The sequence below is a fragment of the Aythya fuligula genome, chromosome 6, assembly GCF_009819795.1.
Source record: "Aythya fuligula isolate bAytFul2 chromosome 6, bAytFul2.pri, whole genome shotgun sequence".
In the NCBI taxonomy this organism is placed as follows: Eukaryota; Metazoa; Chordata; class Aves; order Anseriformes; family Anatidae; genus Aythya; species Aythya fuligula.
Window position 1 is genome coordinate 18,131,064 of NC_045564.1, and position 22,276 is coordinate 18,153,339.

Sequence of the window (22,276 nt, forward strand, 5' to 3'; positions counted from 1 at the left end):
GGAAGGAAAATGAATAATGTATAACACTGAAAAATGCCTGTCTTGAAAATGCTGGTTTTCAAGGCAAGGTGCTGTAATGTTAGAACTGGCCATCACCACTGAATGGAAGAGAATTCCAGCGAGGCTTTGTAAAATGAAAGAGCTCGAGGCTCTTTTCCCTCTGTGTGTGAGATGAACACAAGTGTCAATGAAATTTCACAACGAGGAAAAAAGAATATATATATACACACACACGTACATGAACACAAACCTGTTTCCATAACATCCTTTTTAAAGTTTGAATACAACTTCTATAAATTTCAAGCAATTCTGGTATAACAAGAGACAGTCTAGCCTCATCCTCCTCTTTTACTCTAACATGCTCCAACATACTCTGCTATGATCAATTTTAAATTCACAAACTAAACAAGGCCCAGCTGGGTAAATAATGAGCACAGATAGCACTGTAGGAAGTGGTTATTTATCCTAAATCCGCCCCCATACAATCCCATACCCTTTTTCTTGGAACCAATGTAGTACAGGAATTTCATGTTTCAGCAATACAATCTATGTCTTCACCACAAGTGCTTATTATAGAAAGCTCAGCTTCTTCTCTTTTTAAAAAGTTCACCAGTGTTCTCGTACAGTCTAACTTTGTTAACTCACCTATATTTTCAGCTGAGTAAAGTATCCCACACTTCCCGACCTGAGCTGCTATGCAGTACTGCTGTATGGTTTTTCAGAGAATGTGGTAGTCAAGCCCATCTGTAGTTGTACTTCTGCATTTCCAAAGCTCTGTACTATCACTATGCAGTGAGCTTTCCTTCTGACATATGCATGTCAATACTCAATCTCTGCATCTGTAAAGTGCTTTGGCATCTCTGACAAAGAAGGACTCTATGTAAAGGTCAAGTTAATAACCTTCTTCTTGAGAAAAAACATTTTAGGAGAATTTAAACAGAGATACAACTCTAGCATTCTGACATTTCTTACAGCTGCTGTTTACTAGCTAAGTTCTGTGCTGCTTAGAGTCATGTGTGTTCACATGATCTGCTAAGCTGGGGGCTTGGCCTTGAACTTTTTTCTCCTGCATTTTAAGATCTACCCAGCAATACTTTTATTGTATAGCACCAAGTGTATGAGCACACATGTAAAGGGCATGTGATGGCAGCTGCATCTAAATAGTTTATAACTAGTCTGTCCTTTATCACTATTTCTTTGGGTATTGAAATTATTTCATTAAAATTTCAGGAGCTTTTTTTTTTTTTTTTAATCAAACAAACAACTAAAATGAATGCAATTTAAACTGCACTTAGCCTTACATGGCAACCACAGAGTAAAGGAGTTATATGTTCAATTTTCATTTTCTCTAAATGTGAGAATATGTATGCTAATCATCCTTAGAGGATATTGATACCAATTTTTTCTCTACCAAGACTGCTTCAATATTTATTTAAAGGCTAGGACAGAATGGAATACTAACACTACCATTTCAGGCTTCCATATGAGTAATGCACAATGCATTAACTCTCTGGAAAGACATGAAGATTATAAACTGAAACTCTGTCCAACGCTATAGTGATAAGCATTTAGAAATATAAGTGATCATTATAAGAATAACATAACCCATCCAAATCCATAGGTCAGTCAATTCTATTTCTGTGTTGTAACAGGAACTGTGGCATTAGCATAGGGCATTACATGAGGATTAATGACTAGCCGGAATTAATGGCCCTTGGCTATGCCTGAGGCAATGAACTCCTCCCACCTACTCATTAATCCCAGGAGATACTTGGGTTTCCTTTGGAGCATTAACATCAGAGGGGGTTGTGGTTTATTTTATTTTGTTTGAATAAAATCCTTTCTGCACAGGATTTTTGTGCTTAAATTATTTGGATTATATGCACATGTGAGTAAAAGTACTGTGAATTAGGGGGCTGAAAAGTCATATCAGTGCCTGCAAGACTCTGTTTGATAGGAACAAGTGTTCTCAACATAACAAAGAATGCAAAAATGCAAATGCAAAAGGCATTTGACCACATGTTCTCCACATGTTTGAAGTGACAGCTATATTGTGTTAACAGCTTTCTGTTTGTCTTCCAGTGCTCCATCTCCTTCAGGAAGTCTCTGTTTCATCCCTACTGAACCTTCCTGTTCCACAACACTCCACACACCTGCCACTACTAGCACCACTACTGCATGAATGTCACAAAATCTTCAGACAGGTGCTAGGCACTTTCAAAGATGGCCACAAACAGATACATCAAAGATAATATGCATTTTAGTCATCACTGCCATGAAGTTATTAGCACATAAACCTTAATTTGGGGGAAAAAAAATAGGGAAAAAAAATGAGATGTATTTTATGTTACTTTGACCCCAGGCATGGACTCTTCTCAGAGAGCAAACATATTAAACACTTTCAGCAGCTACACATGCATAAAGGATTGATCGTTCTTCTCAGCTAAGTACACCAAAACTGTGAAAGGCCCTTCAAATTCAAGCCCCAGATAGTCTTTTCCCCAGACAAGCATTGCTTGAAAGAATAATCCATGTGACTGAGACGCAGTCTGGAATGCTGCCATTCACCACAGTAGTAGTTCTTGATAGGACTAGCAACAAATGAGAGAGATCTCTGACTGCTGAGTGCTGCACACTAACCCTCAGCAAGCTGAGCTCCACACTGACATTCAAATACTCTCTATTAACAATAGACTGCCCGAAGAGTAGGGAACTCAGAAGTCAGAAACACTGTTATCACATGGTAAAAAAATAAAAATAAAAATAGCCTGTCTCATATTGAAACTTCCAGCTTTCTTTCTTGACTCTTGGTCAAATTCTCCACTCAAATGCATGCAAGAGTTTTCCCACTGAAACCCAGATGGTTTGTTCATACCTATTGAGGTTAAAGAAGGCAAGGTTTTAATTCTTGTATCCAAACTTGTTGGGAAACTTTGTGAATACACTAAAAATAATAATAATTTTTAAAAAGTTCCTGAGAAATCTGACCTGTACTCTTGCTCTCTCAAAGAGGAAGATTTAGTAACATAAAACAGCATTAGTTGTGACAGTTAACTGTATATGTAGCAATACAGCAAATAGTAACAGACATGGAACTAATATACTTGCCACCCTGGCTTATTCAGAATTCTCCACAGGTTACTTTAATATTAAAAGCACAGACCTGCACTGAAGTATCTCCCCACTGTAAAATGGAGCTGACAATTCTCTCTCTCCTCATTGCGGCCAGGGGAAATTAGGCATTTGTGTGCAATTATCAGTTTTCCATAGTCTTCCACTGTCTGCAGAATTACTGTTGCAGTGATGGTGATGTTAACTGGGATGTTTAACTTCCTTCCCCTCAAAACAGATAAAAGCTCAAATGACAAAGTTTCTGACAAAAGAATTTCTGGCAGAAGCAGCAAAATAGGAAATGCAGCTCCTGATATACAACAGCCCACTTTGTCTAGTCTGAGAGAACACTTGCTGCCTTGGTCTTTCTCAAATCTCCTTGATGGATGAAAAATTGCCAAGGTTTAAAACATCTGAAGGCTTCTTGTTATAAGAATTACGTGATTTACAGATCATGATAAATCCTGACTAAAAGATATCAGTGTTTCAAACAGTTCCTTTCTTTCACCAAGGTTACATTTACAGCATGGTGAGTGGACTGGGTTGACAGGGTCCTTTCTCACTCAAACAGATTGCTAATATGCATAAGCAGTGTTCAAACACTGAACAAAAATGGTAACAGATACCATCATTATGGAATTACTCAATACCTCAAGATTTTTCTTTGTATTTTTCCCCACACCTTTCTTTCTGCCTCCTTTCTTCCTTCCACCACTCAACATCAGTCCTAACGAAAAACAACGTCAGATTATTCAATGGCCCTGTTATCAACAAAATGGTCACAGTAAATCAAAAAATGGGGTTTGTACAGACTTGTAGTTGAAAAGTTCAGTCTGAGTCTCCACTACCTCCTCCTGGTAAGTTCAGCTGAACAACTGAGGCAGGAGCATGCAGCAGCAGCACTGGCAGCACAGTGCTGGGAACAGAAACCAGGAACAGCCACCTACGCTGCTCAAACAGGGAAGGTAACTGGGAGATGGAGCAACTGCACTACAAGAAGCCATGCTACACTTCTTCCACAGCCTTGATCCCCATCACCAATGCTAAAGGTGAGCTCTAAGTTTTATTGCTCCCTCTTCCTTTCAGCGATTATCCCCTCCGTCTTTCAGTTATTTGTTTAGATCTTCAGTACATAAAAATCCTGGCACTGCCACTGTGGGCTCCAAGCCATCTGAGCAATCTTCTTAAAATATACCAACACATCATCCATATGGTTATCCAATATGTAACTATTTACTTTCCAGGATAATAATAGAGAGGTAACAAAAATTGTAAAAAGCTTCATAAAGCTTCACAAGTCACTGTCACCCTAATCAGGATTTTCAGCGAACAGCAGAGTTATAGATATCAGTCTGCATGATGCCCTCTTTGAACATATTTTCATTCTAAATCTCCATTAAACAAGACTGAAAGATCAGGCAAGTGGTTGTCCTTAGAAGTTATCTGTTGGCTAACCCTGCTGTATGTGCCCCGGCAGAGTCTAGTACCATGCAGTGCACAACGTTCTGAAAGAAATCCACTTCAGGGGCAGCATTTAGCAAGGCTGGGAAGACAACTTGAAAGCTAGAAGGAGTGACACCAAAGCAATTCCTTTCCATGTATGATCTTCTTCCATAAAAATTTATAAACATGAAGTTATTTTCAACACAGGTTTGAAGATTGGGTTGGAGGACCTAATCAGGGCATAAATTAATTCAGTTATCCTGCCAGCTGTAACAGGTATTATTTGTATTATAATCCAATTACATGTAAAATTCTCTTGCTCCTTCCAGAGATTGTCTTCCTAGAAGAAACTGATAACAGATGGGAATTCACTTTGTTGAGACAATTACCATACGTATCTCTTCACAGCACGTGCAACGCTGCCCAAGGACAAAGTTGTTGAACACAATTTTCAAAGTGTACTTCATGTGGTAACTGACGTGAAAGTATGAGTTGATCTGTAGCTGCTTTCTATACCACAGCTTGCGAGTTAACATCTTACACAGGAAGTTGGTGGTGATACAGAGCATTCCAGACACAATTCAGCGGACAGATTAGTGATTATTGAACTTAGGAAGAAATCAATGAGCTCTTAGGCCTGCATGGATAAAGTAAGATAAGAGCTTTTCTGGCATACTTCAACGAACTACAGTTCTCAGGTCACCTGGGCTAGTTGGGAAATGGTCTTCTCATCAGAGGTGACTAGAACCCAAGAAGGACAAGGAAGAGCAAGAAACAAAAAAAGCCATGTCACACCTTAGTCTGGGGAGGAGATCAGGCAAGATTCGGGATAGGAACACAACATATTTGTTGAAGCAATGCAGTACATTCTCTCCTTTGGTATCACAGAGCTCGAAGGACCTCTTCTTGGGGCAATACAGGTTTCTTCTGTGACCAACACTGAGATGGAAGATGCCAAACTTTTAGCTTTAAGCAGTTGTGCTGTTCTGTAGACAGAAAACTAAAATAAATGCCATCTAATCAAAACAGTTTGAAATCCTATGATTATACTCAGGTATTTTGATAGCCTGTGTGAGATACCACAATAGGGCACATGCTGCTTTAAGGATTCAGGCCTTGCACTGGTAACGTTAATAAATAGGAGCTTTTCCACCAAAATATTCTTGCTCCTATTGTATGTTGTTGCCTGAATATCATAGGTATAAGCAAATTCAATATACTGAAGTCTGCATCAACAAATCCCCTGCTGCTCCGAAAGTGCAGGGAATGGTGTCCATTAGCACACTTTTCTCTCAAGTACAAGAAACTATAATTAGCATAAATTTATTGATTAAAACTGAAAGTAGAAATAAAGACCAGGTTGGAGTCTAGTGAGAGAGTTTACAGGTAACAGCAAAACACTCAGCATAATAGATAAATCCAGAATTTCACTCTAGAGTGAGAGGATGTGCCTTCTCTTGACTAATAAAAACTGCACACACGGTCAAATCTGGCCTACAAAATACACTCAGTACTTTTTGTTTCTTCAGCTAAAAAGAAAACTTAATAGAAAACACGACCTAAGCCCAGTTTTACCATATACAATGTAATTCATTTAGCACATAATTTAAGTGACTACATTATGAAACTTCACAGAAATACAGAGAAGCAAGTGTTTGTTTTAAGATCACAATATGCCAACAATCTGTAGTTGTGTTCATATGTAGCAGTTTTGAACTGTTCACGGTAACTTTGGCCTTCTAAATCTTTATAAATTTTGTCCAGTTACAAGAAAAGGAAAACTATTTACTTGTTTTATTATCTCTGTAAAACAGAATACTCGCCTGCTGTTCCAATGAACTCAGAAAAAAAAGGTCCTCTCTATTTTAGTAACAGAAGCAGAACTCCATTAACTGGAGCCAGATTATTACATTTTTCACGTGTTACAAGAATATAATCAGTCTGCCATGGAGTTTACAACTTAATACCACATTGGGTACATGAAAACAGAAGCGACATCCAAGAAACCACCAAATCCTCCATGCTTCCTGTTGCCATACATCTGCCATACATCTTTCCTTTTTTTTTTTTTTTTTTTTTTTTTGCCAAGTCAGAATGTAAAGTTACATGTTCCCAATGGGACCTCAGCAGCTTCAGGGGCTGAGTACAACCAAGAGCCTGTGTGATCATGCACATGCATATCCTGCACAAAAATAAGCTCATCACTTGGTCCACATTTCATCTGTCAGCTAACCAGGCTGGTTATTTATAATGCTGGGAAGAACTAACTTTTTTTTTTTTTTTTTTGACATAAAGCCTCACCTTTCCGTTTCTCCATTCCCACCTCTTGTTCTTCTTGCCATACAACTGTCTGTATGGCAGATACAACTACTTACACATTTTTCACTTGCAACAAAAAAAATCCATTTGTCAATTAAATGCAGGCTACTTTCTAAGCCTCCTGTTATTACACTTGGCCATAGCCACAAAACAAAAAATAAATAGGTGTTTTTCTGTATCTTCACACTTACTTTCTCAAGTTCCTATCACTGAGGCATCCTTCACTCCTCCTTTTTCATATTCCATAAATTTGCTTGAAGCACCCTAACTCTCCCTAAAAATAAGTAAATATGTAAAGTATTATTGTTTTTGTTTTGTTTTTTTTTAAACATGCTTCCAAAAATATCCCACTTTCAGAGTGCACAGCAAAACCTGCCCTTTCCAAAAAAAAAAAAAAAAAAAAAAAAAAAAAAAAGCCTGTCTCTTTTCCTAAAGCCATGAGAGACAACATAAGATTCTACATCAGTAGCTTTTACTGTATACTTTTTTCTTTGAACAAAGCATCACTGTAACACCTGAACAGTAGTATTCCACTTTTCCCTTTTACTTTCCCATGTATTACTTAAACATGCTGCTCTGATTTCTACAGTTAAGATATTCCCTTGTAGCAACAATCAACATCTTTATAGTCTGGTAGAGCTGGAAACATGGGATATCCAGAATCTTTTCACACATTTGTTTGCTATATTGTAGCCTCAATTTAAATAAGATAACCTAATTTAGTTTAAAAAAAAAAAAAAAAAAAAAAAAAAAAAGATCTGAAATAAGATTTACTGCAAAAACTTTTTAAATTTAATTTGCAGACTAGCAATCAATGATTATTCAGTTTCCATTTATCCCTGCCTCCCCTTTTTGCAGACACTCAAGTGACATTAAATTAAACAACTGCACTTTTTTTTTTTTTAAATTGTAGGAAAATTACCATCTGTGTGTAATTCAGGAATACAAAAAGGTCCACAGAAATCACTCTCTAAAAGTATTTTTCTTAACAGAAAGAATAAAGCAATGGAAAAATTCTCCCAGTAGTAGTAGTAATATATATTTGTGGCATTCTGCCTCTCGAGTCCTTTTAAAATGTAAGATGACAAAGATGAAGAGAGAGATCTCACTCCCATCTCACCCCAAACCTTACTCAATTTCTGATATATGATGGTTAGGATTAAATATTAAAATATCCTCAAAGAAAGAACTACACTGAAACACGCAGCAATAAAGTCCATTATTATTCACAGACATAAACATTATCAAACTATTAGCTGTTTAGCATTATACCTCACTCCATTATATTTCCCCTAAATCTATGCAGAATAAAAATATAATCTTGTAAACAACAATAATTACAAAGGGAAATAAAAAAATCTTAAACTTACATTGATGTGTTATTATGGGTCCTGCACAGCAAGTAGCCCTAAGGGTACATTTTAATTTTTTTATCCATGCTCCGTTCTTGTTGCTGATGTGACCACTTAGGCACATGGTCAAGTTGCAATCAGCTTCTCTCTTAGTGATGTATGAGAGCTGTGCTGATTTATCTAGTCCTTCTGCAGCAGATTAGCACTAATGTTTCTGCCTCTGCATCCTACCTTTATTTAGCAGTAGACTCTGCATTATCATTGGCAATCCAAATTAAAGAGCCAGTGAATGTAGCATGGATTTTTTTTTCCCCCTGAAACAACTGCAAAGCAAGTATTCTTACACAAATACCACATTTTGATCCACCGAGCCTCTTTTTTAATATCTTTAACAAGAACGGCAGCAGTCAGAGATACAGAAGAATGGTTCCAATAAGTCTGCTATAATCTTTTTATGATTTACTCTGTTAAAGAAATATTCTCCTATGCAGATGGCCTTAGGCAAGAGACAGCTGTAATACACAAACATTTCAGCCAAAACCATGGAATTTTCACTTTCTAACACAAACGTATTATATGCATGCAGTGAAATTCTAGTTTATCCCAAAGTGGCCAGTGTGAAATTAATGAAAACGAGGCTTATGGAAGGAAGAGACAACAACAACAACAATAACAAAAACTAACAACAAACCACTTGGGGCTTAAAGGTACTTAACATATAAATTCATTTGACTAAAAAAAGAATTCACTGCCTTACAGCGTGTGTGTTCATTATGAATTCTCTCTATTCTTCTTAGGACTGACATATTTTACACTATGGGATTGTCAAATTTAGCTATTAAAAGTATTACAAAAGAACCTCACTGAACCTTATCATTACCCATTGTTACTTTTCAGTAAACAAGTAGTATTTTAGCAGTAAAATGCAATTGTTAATTCATGATCTTTTCAATTCAAGACATCATGAGCCACAGCTGTTTAAATTTTCATTAGTACTTTGAAAAATATTTAGGAAAAAATGGATGTCTAAGACCATCTAGTCTTGAAAACGTGAACACACTGACAAGTTTGCTCACTGTCAAAATGACTCACATCACTGCTGCTCCTAACTGCTACTCTCCCTGATCACAGAAGATAAGTACTCCTTCAAAAACAAATGCCATGCCTGAATATTAAACAAGAAATATGTGCCACTGAAACATCAGTAATATTTAAATACCAGACAAATTTCAGCTACTCATAAAGATCTATTCTCTGCTTATTATCAGCATCATTTTAAACAAACATTAGATGGAGTATCTTAACACTAAACAGAAAAAGAGGAAAGAAGGAAACAGTGTTTATAATAAGACACTGAATTAATTCTGAAGCAAAGAGAGGGTATTTTTCTTCTCATGTCAAAGTCCTCTGTGGCAAAATGTGGCAATATCCATTTCAAAGTGCTTCCTGGGTTTTACCTATACAGCAACCTCAAACACAGAATGTAAGACCTAACCATGCTCATTCTCACAGAGCAACAGTTTTGTAAGAATAACAATGACATTTTTAGATCTAGCTACTGGACTTTACATGACTTCAAGTCTCCCCAGTTTTCCTCCCCTTTTCATGTGTTGCTGATGAGGAATGAAATTGGTGACTGCAGAAGGGCACTCAGAAGCCAGAGTGAGAATCTCCTAAGGAAAGATAGCTGAAAAGAGAATATCAAAGCATGCCTGATGCTGAGCTGCCAGAAGCTGACTAAATGCACACTGAAGAGCTGATGCACCTTCAATCTCATCTCCTCCCAGACTTGGAGCAGCTCCTCACAGATGCTGAGTAAGCATCTTGCAATTTTGATCTTGATAAGTCTCTGGATGACAGGTGCTTACCACCACACACTCAAACAACTGAAGGTGTCTATTTAAAAAGATACGAAAGGAGCTCTTCCATCTTTCGTTGAATCCTTCTCAGAACTGGACTCACCCAATGAGCAGCAATTCTATGTTGCCTTCTCTTGGAAATGTGATTCACATGTTCAACTCTCTCATTTCAGGACAAGAATCCTAATGAAACAGCTCTGATCTGCTAGGAGCGCTCCAGTTCACACCATCTGTGAAAAAGCGTGCTACAACAGCAAAAAAGAAACCAAGGTCCTTACATCAGGGAGGTGACAATGGTGGTGACCTTTCTGACTAGCATCTACCAGCAAAAAGGAGCTTGGCACGGATATGGCAAACAAAAGAGAAAACTGCTGTCAACTCAAAAAGTAGGATGAACTGTACGGATACTTTTTCACTAAGAACTGAGGCAAGGTCTGGATCCCAGGGTTTCATGTAGGTCTTCACTGTACTAGGAAAGTTAGCCAAAATACTGAAAACTGGTATATAAGCATAGCACTGGAGCTGCTACTGCAGGTACACAGGAAGTGACAGCAGAAGTATTCAATTCCACTTTAACCATACCAGTTTGGGATATTTTTGTCCCCAGGCTACCATTAGAAAACTGTTTTGTAACCTCATTGCTCTGATGGTTAGAGAGAAGCTTCTACTGTACAGTCAAGCTGCATTAGTACCAACCTGTTCCTGAGCAGCACTATTTAACAGATTCTTTCCCCTGAATGGTGGTTTTATGTATTTATAGAAGGCAATCACATTTCCTATCAGCTGTCACATCAGCAGACTAAACAAGACATGCTCTTTTAGTCTTACCATATAAAATAGACACTCCATCACCTTTACCATGGCAGTACTTCTCTGTACCTAAACCAGGCTGAGTTCACCTCTCTAAACATGGGTGAGGAGAAACATATGGTACGTTCCACTCAAGGACCTAACCACAGAACTTATGTTAGTAGACCAATCAAACTATGGTTTTAACACGTGGTCACAAAAAAAATTTAAACCTGCTACCATCTCACCTCCAGCAACTAAACCTACAACAGCTTTGTCTGTTGGAATCGTGACATACACCAACTGGGATGCGTTAATATAGATTCCCTCTGCTACAAGGGAATTAGACAAGGCCATGAAGAATCAACATCAATCCACTTGACTTATGTCAAGCAAAAATACGTATATAACAGTTCTGCTGTCACACCTGCTCAACTCCCAGTCATTTGCCAAAACGACCTGTCTAGAGAATTGAGACTTGATTTGATAACACAATTTCCAGTTCTCTCAACAAAAGTTGGTTCCATATCTATTCAGGACGGGCCAGAAAGAACTAAAAAAAACCATGATCTGCCCTTCCTAAGCCCCTGTGGTTTGTTTAAGTGTTACACACAAGCTATGCAAATGACACGCTAATACTTCAAACATGCAAATAGATTATATGTATTTCTACAAGAAATTACTCAAGGCAATTGAGAGTGTAAAGCCAAACAAATTATCATCTATAATTGAAAACATGCAAGTAACTTTTAATTAAACATGATTTCTCTACTAAAAAAAAAACAAAAACAAAAAAAAAAAAACATTAAAACCTTGCTAAAAGGGAATATGGCTAATTGGAAAAAAAAGAAATGAACAAAATATTTTGCAAAGAGTGTTACTTGGGAAAAGGAAAAGCTTTTAAAAGCAGACTTTTAAATGTATTTTCAATGTATTCTCGTTCCCAAGCCCACTTCAATTTCAAGCAAATAAATACATGCAGGTAAGGAAAATGCATATTCTCAAAACCTAAGATAAGACAGCAGGGTGCTTATTTATGCAAGTAACTGATTTGTTTAAAATGTCAAATACTAGATTGACACAGGCAAGAAGCTTTTTGGAGGTTAAACGATCAATAATATGACAGTTTGGCAGACATCTAAAACTTAAGGAAACCTATGCAAAAAAAACACAGATTTTTTTAAGCCACAATGAGAGTCCCACCACGAAAAGGACACTGAGCTACTTGTGCTGCAGCCCCAGAAAAAGCACAGCAAAAGGCAACTTTCCAGAGAAGCTGAGAGTCTGTGGGTTCAAGTAAGTGCTGTACATGATATATCCGGATGTTCACAGAATCACAGAATTTTCTAGGTTGGAAGAGACCTCAAGGTCATCGAGTCCAACCTCCAACCTAACGCTAACAGCCCTCCACTAAACCATATCCCTAAGCTCTACATCTAAACGTCTTTTGAAGACTTCCAGGGATGGTGACTCCACCACTTCCCTGGGCAGCCTGTTCCAATGCCTCACAACCCTTTCAGTGAAGAAGTTCTTCCTAACATCTAGCCTAAAACTCCCCTGGCTCAACTTAAACCCATTCCCCCTCGTCCTGTCACCAGGCACGTGGGAGAACAGGCCAACCCCCACCTCGCTACAGCCTCCCTTGAGGTACCTAAAAAGAGCGATAAGGTCGCCCCTGAGCCTCCTTTTCTCCAGGCTGAACAAGCCCAGCTCCCTCAGCCGCTCCTCGTAGGACTTGTTCTCCAGGCCCCTCACCAGCTTCGTCGCCCTTCTCTGCACCCGCTCAAGCACCTCGATGTCCTTCTTGTAGCGAGGGGCCCAAAACTGAACACAGTACTCGAGGTGCGGCCTCACCAGAGCTGAGTACAGGGGGACGATCACCTCCCTAGCCCTGCTGGTCACGCTGTTCCTAATACAAGCCAGGATGCCGTTGGCCTTCTTGGCCACCTGAGCACACTGCTGGCTCATATTCAGCCGACTGTCCACCATCACTCCCAGGTCCTTCTCTGCCTGGCAGCTTTCCAACCATTCCTCTCCCAGCCTGTAGCTCTGCTTGGGGTTATTGCGCCCCAGGTGCAGGACCCGGCACTTGGCCTTGTTAAACTTCATGCAGTTGACCTCAGCCCATCGGTGCAGCCTATCCAGATCCTCCTGCAGAGCTTTCCTACCCTCAAGCAGATCGACACACGCACCTAACTTGGTGTCATCTGCGAACTTACTGAGGGTGCACTCGATGCCCTCGTCCAGATCATCGATGAAGATGTTTATAGCATGTGCAACCACTCAACAATCACCAAAAAGCTTTCAGTAAAATATATATATTTTAATTTTTTTTTCTATCTTCACAGTTTTTACATAGAAGAAAACGAGGGTAAAATTAAATGCCTTGAAAAAAATTGCAACGGAAGACTTATAGTCTTCATGAGACAGGTTTACATGACCTGTCTTTTTGCGGCTAGAAATCACAGTCACTGTATAGCAGAGCTGGACACATCTTAGGCTTTCAAAAGGGAAGAACAAAGGAATTTACTGGGAGTCTATATAACCAGCAACAGCCCATTCCTCCCATGGAGCACTGCCATGACATGGAAAAATTATGGTAATATACTACAAGTTTCAAAAAGCCAACCCAAAGCTTTCCCTATATTTTAACCTCAGTCAGCAAATTATCTTAGGGACAATGCAATGTATGAAAGGAAAAGTTCTTTTGCAACTATTCCTTATAGCAGTCCTCTATTACCTATACCTCACCAAAAAAGAGGTAACACTGACATTTTCTCCACAACCTTGCCAGCAGTACAGACCTGGCATTAGTGACTAGAAGACCACATAATCAATAGCTTAGGGAAAATAAATCAGTAGCAACGTTTTTAACCCCAGGTATCCAGTTTACATTTCAAGGCACTCTCTGCAAGAGAAAACAGCAGGGACATTTCTTTCAAAAGAAAAGCTGAGATGGGATTTGAAATACAGCAATCCCTACAAATCAGAGGAGACTCATAGCTGCAAACTGCACGGGCCACAAGGTGGGCTACATAAGCAGCAATCATCAGGAACAAAATCGATGAGATGATACGCTGCCCCATGGGCTGCAGAACGCACTTGCCAAACAATAACAGGAAGCATAAGTCTATGTTTTATCCTTCTGAGCAGCTACCAATCAGCCTAATTTTTTTCCTTAAAACAACATTATTACAATGAAATTGGATTTCTCACTTTTCTCAAAATGGTTCTACAATCTGCCTGCATTTCAGTGACGGTGCTATGAAGCGTCCTCTTCTACTTCCCACACAAGATCAGACTGCAGGTTGGAGATGAAATAAAGGATGACAGTTACAAACTGACTGCCCAGCAACATAACATTGTACTTGTTTTATCTCTTGCTTTCCCTTAAAGAATCTTTGACATGCTGAATCTATCATTAAATGTCTTTTTAATAGCCAAGAGAGATAAACTTAGCTTTAAAGCCTTCAAACCAGCCAGATGAAATTGATTCCTCAGTTGCAAATGAGAATGTTGCATCTGTTCAATGGACAGACATGGCCTGATAGAACGACATGGCCTCCTAGTCATGGCCTCATTCAACTCCTGATAGCCCATGAGTAAAGACCATTGTAAGACACGTTTTAGACACACTTAGGAAAAACAAACAAACAAACATTAGAGAAGGTCAAAACCCAGCTTGGGTAAAGAGAACAGAGAAAAAGTGTTTTTGCAAAGGTAGACAGCTACCCTAGATAAAGGGGTAACATGACCTACAGTGAATGTGGGATGGGTTTCTTGTTCAGAGATCCATGCCATGAAGTTGTTCATTAGATATTGAGAGATAACTTCCTTCTCCTGCAACTAAGTTTGGAATAAGTAAATCTAGACATGCTAAGTGCACTGCTTTTTTCCAGCAGGGGATTCTTTTTAAATTTGTCATTATTTCTAACAAGTCTGGATTTGATTAAAAGATCTTAAGATACCTCTTGCTTTCACTTTTCTGTGCAGAAAATTTTCCAAAAGTTTCTGGTTCCTAACACCATCCTCTAATCTTAATCAGTAAGGCCTGAATAAGGCAGTTTTCTCATAGAGAAGTGTGCTGCAAAAGGTGAAGAAAGTCACAGAATGGTAAAAAGTTCAAAGAAGAGATGGACACGGTAATAAAGTGTTATCAAAAAATTGAATTATGTTTGTTTAACATTACTGCATTTTGGAAACCAAAGACGTTGTGAGAACATATAAATGAGCAAGGAGGCCAACCACCATCAGGTTTGAGTGGGCACAGAAACAAGAGTTACTTGTTCCAGCCATGGCAGAGGGATAAGCACAACATTTATAAGCAAGCTTCCAATGAGCAAATTTGTCTGTCGGAGATGAAAACAGAACAAAGTTGGTTAGTGTACTTTCACGTGAATATTTACATAAGTCCTGCATAGAAGGGGATTTGTAATTTCAACTAGTCAAAGTTAAATGTGCATGCTTTGAATGTTATGGGTTCTGCAAGATAAAGTATATAATTGTTATATTTCTGCTTTATCTTCCTGACCTTGATTATCTGCCAGTACACAGAGAGCCACACAATTTTTGACTGAAGAGTGAGATCTGCATGAAGCAAACAGGCAAATTTGGAGGTGAGTTTGGGGTCACTTCTTCCTCTGCTTTCTTGCAACATGAGCACAAAGGGATACTCCACAACCACCAGAAAAGGCACATGCAGAAATTAATACTTTTGTCATGTTAAGAGTAAGCAACAGTATTTACTGTGAAGAGGATTGTTTAGTTTTATGTATGCTATTTATTTAACAATGTAGGTATTGATAGAGGGGCAGATTTAGCAGAGTGATAAGCATGATAAGAGGTCAAAAAAAGCTTAAGTTGCTTTAATTTAAATGTTATCAGATATGTCAAAGAATAATGCAATGAAGGTTGCACTCATTCATGCTGGGGTAAGCATTATCCTCAGAGAGCTAGAAGGAACTTAGGAGAATAATACATCTCTGGTAGAAAAAAAAAAAAAAAAAAGTAAGAAAATAAATAGAAATTACACATTCTTCAATGCCTTATTTTCTAATACTTCCCCTTCCTTCTTTTGAGAGTGAACTTCACAATAAATTGTGTACCTTTGCAATACCAGAACTGTGGTAATCTTTCAGTATTTTTTTCCAGTGCACATACATTGCATAATTTACGTCACTAACTTCAATTTAGTTCAGACCATATCTAGCACCAGATACTAGGGCACCTTATAACTTTTATAAACACAAAAATATTTTGAAAATATTCTTCACAAGTGAAGCAGGAAACATCACTCCAGTTAGATCAGAGTGCTCATGAATATTGGCAACAAATGTGTAAAGCAGCAAAATGGAATTAACTGAGACTGTTGGCTTTACATGTGGGTAGTTGATGCTTTTTTTTTTTTTAATCACTACAATAGTAGAAGAAAGGGATGCAGTAGCTGTCACATACTTGGATATCAGTAAAGTATTTAATAGTTTGATATAATAATAATTTGATAGCTCACCTAAAAAAACGAAAATGCCTTGGGTAGAAATACCGTCATACAAATTCATTAGCTAAATGACTGAAAATAAAAGGTAATGAAACATGGCAATACAAAAAGGAGGTGTCTAAAGAAGCGCTAGGGTTTTTTTTTTTATTATTTTTTTTACTCATAGTCTCAAAGGGAGAATAAACAACTTGATAACACACTATGAAAACACTAAAAAAGGAGGTAGGCATACCGGTCAAAACATGAAAATCATATCATTATGTAAGTCTCCAGAGAATTAGAAATGCTTGGGAAGAAATCCATTTGGAAAAATTCAAGGGAGACATCATTTAAGTACATGGGTTGAGTACTCTGGGAAACAATAACAAACATACATAAAATTTTCTTTTAGAGTGATGACAAAACATAGACATGACAACTGTGTATAAGCACATTAAGAATATAAGTAGTGAGGACAGAACTAAGTCATCTCAGATACATAAAAGCAGTACAGACAGAACCAAAAATTGAAGTCCTAGAGAAACAGAAATAAAGATGGCATTAAATAAAGACATTATTCTAGTTTCAGAAGAAGGAACAGAACCAGTGCTACTCTTGAAAACTGACCAGGAGGAGACATGACAGGTTTTTATTTATGCAGTTTGCTATGCTGTTACATTCCATTTCTACAATACACAGGTGACAGCAGGCGACAGAAGCCATAGGACGTGGAGCCTTTTGCTACAGGCACAACAAATTGTACTGATCATTACTGCAGTGAAATTCCTGGAACTGGACAGGTTTGGTTTAAGAACACTGTGCCCTCCTGCATCCTCTTAAAAATAAGTACAGCATAATGGAAGTCCACCAGCTTGTTTTAAGCCCCCAAATACTTAGTCTGTGCTGTTGTTCTCTCACCATGCTCAGCATCTAACAAGATAAGAATACTTTCCCTCACTCTCTTACAGAACAGTTTGTGGCTAATGCCTAGATGAGCACTGCTGGGGCAGGAAAAATGCCAAGAGTGCTTCTACTACACAACTGCTAAAAGGCAGCATATTCATGACCAGAATGCAACACGTACCCTGCTTAAAATTTGAAAATTAAACATGCAACATTATGAGATTTTTCATTTCTATAGCATCAAAGGTTCCACATTTGTGTTTATTTTCATTGTGTTGAGCAATCTGATTCTGGGGAGATGATGCTCACATGAGCACCTCATATAGCAAATTCTGCTTGCACAAAAAGGGCATTCAGAAGTGTTCACTTAAAGAACACATCTGATAAAAAGATAGCATTCATTAACAGCTTTCAAAAATAAGAGTTGCTTTTTCCTTCTGTAAAAAACTCTTTAGCGTATTAAGTAATTTTCATTTGTACATATGGTGACAGTATTATCAGATAATGAAGATACGCGTATGTAGACAAAGAAAGAAGATAAAGTTCTAGTAATAAAGATATACTTAAAAAGAAAAATCGACAGAAATGTTAATTGGCAAGGATAGAAGAAACACACTAAAGCTTTGCACTAGATGGGCATAGGGAACAATCAGTAGTAAGTCACGGTCAAGATCTATTTCACTCTAGACATTTGATATTATTTTTACATATACATACCATCATAAAGGGTAAACTATGCCTTCATTCTACAACCCATCAGTGGAATAGGCTGACAAAAAGTACCTCTCCATCTCTGTGAAGGCTACTTGCAACAGAGCTGGGGTTGTTTCTTGGGGGTCTGCTGTCTTCTCACATTAAGAAGCATAGTTTGTTGCACACTAATAGTAAAATGAATTATTTTGTTAAAGGATGAGGGAAAATATAATTTGTGGTCTGCTTCTGGATAACACAACCTGTCTTTACGTTTTATTCATTATAGATTAACTCAGTTCTCATCTAATGACATTGTCCTGTTAATGGATACCAGGAAAGGTAATTCACCTACCATTCTGTAATGATACTTGGATTAATAGCATAGATGCCCCTGTAATATTAATTCCTCACAGAATTTCTCTGGCAGTAAAATCTGTATCCCTAGCATTCCTACAGCTTAGAACATTTCCAGAATTTCCTCACAGGGTGCCTTGCAGCACTGCAAAATGTGAGAGTACAAAGTTGACAACAATTCAAGTATCAATACTTGTAGGCTGGCTGGTAGCATGCATCACTATCTGAACTAATATCAAAAAGCTCTTCAGAAAGTTTAAAAGTCAGAAGAATCCTCCTCCTGTTGTTAAAACAGGAAAAGTCTGTCTCAGAATAAAACAAGACAGTACATTTTGTTTATGAGATCAGATGGAAGTAACACACTCTATAAGGAAATTCCATATGGCAGACGTGCGTAAACATTAGACAACCTGCAGAATCAGTGTTCTGTTGTGAACTTCTGTGGTAGTCTCAAAGTAATCTTTTGACCATATCACTGCAACAGCAGAGGTAAATGCTCCAACTACTACCTGCTCAGATTGAAGTCTATCTCTTTGAAAAAAAAAAACATTATGTAATATGGTACTTTTAGTAATCAAAGATACTATACTGTCAGTGTATTCAGACATATCTACTTTATTGTCTGCACTTTTACTACAATTTTACTCCTTTTAGGTCTGCAGAGCCAATATACCATTACTTAGTGTTTCTTAGTACAACTCTCACCAATGGTGCAAGAATTAGTACCAAACTGCTTGTCAATCATCGGTTATCTGATGTGATCTAAATGTCACAGATTAGCCTAAGGAGAAATAGCCAATGAACTCTTTACTGGAGATCAACAGAACTGGCATTAAATAATAGCAGGATCAAAAATAACAAACACAGAAAGAGAAACCACATTCCTCAATGTATGGAAGAGAAGCATACCAGAAAACTGCCTGAGAAATAATGGTAAAGGAAAAAAGACCTTTGAAAAATGTTCCATGCTTTTAGAGAGGATACAGGCTCAGAGGGTATTGGCAGAAAGGAAGAAGGGAAAAAATAAGCCTGTACTGAGCTTTTAATCTTCCCTTAATTGTACTGAGAGTCTCCAGCATTATCCCTAGAGAGAATTAAACTTAAAAGCCTAAGTAACTCAAACAAGTTCCCTTACAACTCAGTCCTTTCAGAACAGTATGATTTCTCTGACGGACTCACTTTCTCAAAGACCAAGTCATATAAAAATCACATTGTGTGGCATATTTCTATTACACTAAAACAAAACAATGATACTCCATCTGTTACCACTAACCTGTGCTCAGGATTGGGGAACATAAACAGAATAAAGCTTGTCTAAGTATTTTGGAAAATGAAGTGGTTAGTACTCCAAGAAAATATTTTGTGTTGGTTGTCAGAAAATATGTTTTTCAAAGGTCAAGAGAGAGGTGGAATACAAAATTAAATAGAAATTACTCAGGAAACGGTCAGAGGTTAAAATGTAAGCAAGCTTAATTATATCAGTAAGTACTAAATGCAGAATGGCAAGATTCAATTTTAAATGCTGATTATGCATCACCCTCACACAAATGGTATACAAGCCTGGCTGAGACCTAAGCATTGTGTCTGGAAGGACATGAAAATTTTATCAATGTAACTAAAAATGAACAAAAGTAAAGTTACACTAGAAGATATTTAGGGTGTAAACTTCCATTTGTCAGTTTCAGTTGTAATTTCTTCATTTGCAATTTAACTGAGAAGCTATTTTAAGCAGAGTTCAGACGAAATGCACACTAGTGGCATTATCTAATCTAGAATGAGATGAAGGAAAAAGGAATAAAGTTTTCAGCATCACACCATGCTGATGGTATGAATTTACACCTCCTGATTTCAACAACAGCCCAAACCAGAAATATTAAATAAAAACATGAACTCTGTGAACATCCACTTAATTACAAAGTATAAAAATACAGGGATTATATGCACTAGAGGGTCTCCATCTCTTATTATATGCTGTTCTTAAATATTTATGGCATGAACAACCACTCACTGAAATAAATATATCCATGAACAGCTTGTTCCATAAATCCCATGAGATTCAAACATTTAAGAGGACCTGCAAGGCCCTCAGGGCATGTTTCAGGCCTGATACTTTCACGCTGCTAGTAAACAGACTTCTAGGAATTTTGTTACTCATGGAATTAATGGCATTAAAGCAACGCACACTAAACCTGTGAACTCTAAGTGTTTGAGTTCCAGGGCTCAGACTGAAACAAGGATCAATTCAAGAGCAGACACACAAATTTTATTATTATTAAATCCTTTCTTGATATCTGTGACTGGACACAACTAGCACAGATGACAGGCTAGATCCCGTAATTCTTCTTTTCTGACAAGGGAGATATTCCACATTCAGTTCACAGTGCTTTGTATTTTCAGTTTTAAGTATACCTCTGAGATGTGTAGAGTTTGTAAACCTCTGATACAATGTTCCTCAGTACAACTATTGGGTTAACCACTTTAAGCATCCCCGAACTATTAAACCATGAAATAATCCCAGGTTCATGCTTTCACATCACATCAGCTGTATCAGTGAGTAGAAACTACCCCAGAAAGGAAGAGGGTAAAGAGGACTTAAAACTAACACCAGCAGCCTGTGCTACATACTATACAAGGAAAAGAAAGAAATTAGTAATTACCTGGGTTGAAATCCCAAAGCACTCATTGACTTCAGTAAGGTAGGATTTCACCACGGATGAAAAGAGGGGAGGAACCAGGCTAGGGGAAAGGGAAAATGCTGAACCTTACAACTCTGATTATGACCAGGAAAAGGAAAGATCTATTAGATGTGCCCTAAAGTAAGCACAGGGCAGTTTCTTTTTGAGCACATTTATTAATCTATATACCTGATAAATTGACTTCTTTTGGTCTTGGCTGTAGCTTGTTTTGAGTTTTAAGTTTTTGAATGTTCATTCAAGGAATGTTTCCTTAAGGAAGGAGGAATTTGTATTGTGCTAAGTGAGTCTTATAAGTCACATTGTTCTTGCTACGTAAGAGCGAACACTATTAAAATATTTTGTGAAAACATTGTAAAAAAAAAAATAAACTCTAGACTGTCAGAAAAAAAGTTGTCTTGCTTTCAATGTATGCTAATCTGCAAAAGATCTTCCACTGCCACAGATCTTGTCGTCATAGATTTTTTTTATTATTATTATTCAAATGCCAGCAGGTTTAAGGTAATGGATTTTTAAAACATCAATGTTAAAACATATCCATTGATCTAATAAATGGTATCACATTATTTGCCTCACCCATTATACAACACAGGCAGAAAGCACCCATTCAAATGCAGCATGCAAGCACGCATTCTAGAAAAATGCCTTGGAGGAACACAGACATATCCATTGCTGTGAAGCAATATAAACAACAAAATTCATTGCTAAAAGGAAGCTTCTAAGGAATTACTATTTCTCTGAAGAACTTAAAGGAACCAAAATAAATATCACAGATACCTCATGATAGATAACAATTAACCGTTTGTGTAAGGCAGAAAGAGGAGGTCTCATTTGAAAAGAGAAGAAGGACTGTGATGAGACTGACCAGAAGATCAGAAAGGGTCAATCTGCAAAACCATCTCATCCACATCAACCTCACAGTTGAATAAAGGAACAGACTGTGTCAAATCCAAAGGTTTAGAAGCATAGCCAAAGCCTTATGCATTTGACCAGTTTGGTATTCATTTCAAAGGCAATAAAGGACCCCGACAACCACAAATGCAGTTAAAACCAAAGCTCCAGACAATTTGACACAGAAGTTTGACAACTTGAAGGTGAATTTAATGCAGTAATATACACACACTATATAGAGATGGTAAATTATACATACACACACACACCCCTACAAAGACAACTCTGTTACACATAATCTGTGAAAGATAAGAATGAGACATACATTTGATAGTTAAAATATGTATTTAGAAAGAAAATGTGTATTAAGAAAGAAAAAGAAACTTTCATGAG

General features: G+C 37.6%; 1 protein-coding gene across 3 annotated transcripts in view; it reads right to left on the bottom strand.

Moving 5' to 3' along the window:
- RAPGEF4 (Rap guanine nucleotide exchange factor 4) overlaps positions 1-22,276 on the bottom strand; it is a 153,419-nt gene that overhangs the window by 101,442 nt on the left and 29,701 nt on the right. Inside the window, exon 1 of one of the 3 annotated variants that reach the window (XM_032190245.1) lies at positions 8,244-8,480. The exons of the other annotated variants lie outside the window; for them this stretch is intronic. The gene's annotated coding sequence lies outside the window, so the exon portion shown is untranslated. Of the gene's footprint in view, positions 1-8,243; positions 8,481-22,276 lie in introns of those variants that run through there. 3 annotated transcript variants of the gene reach the window in all.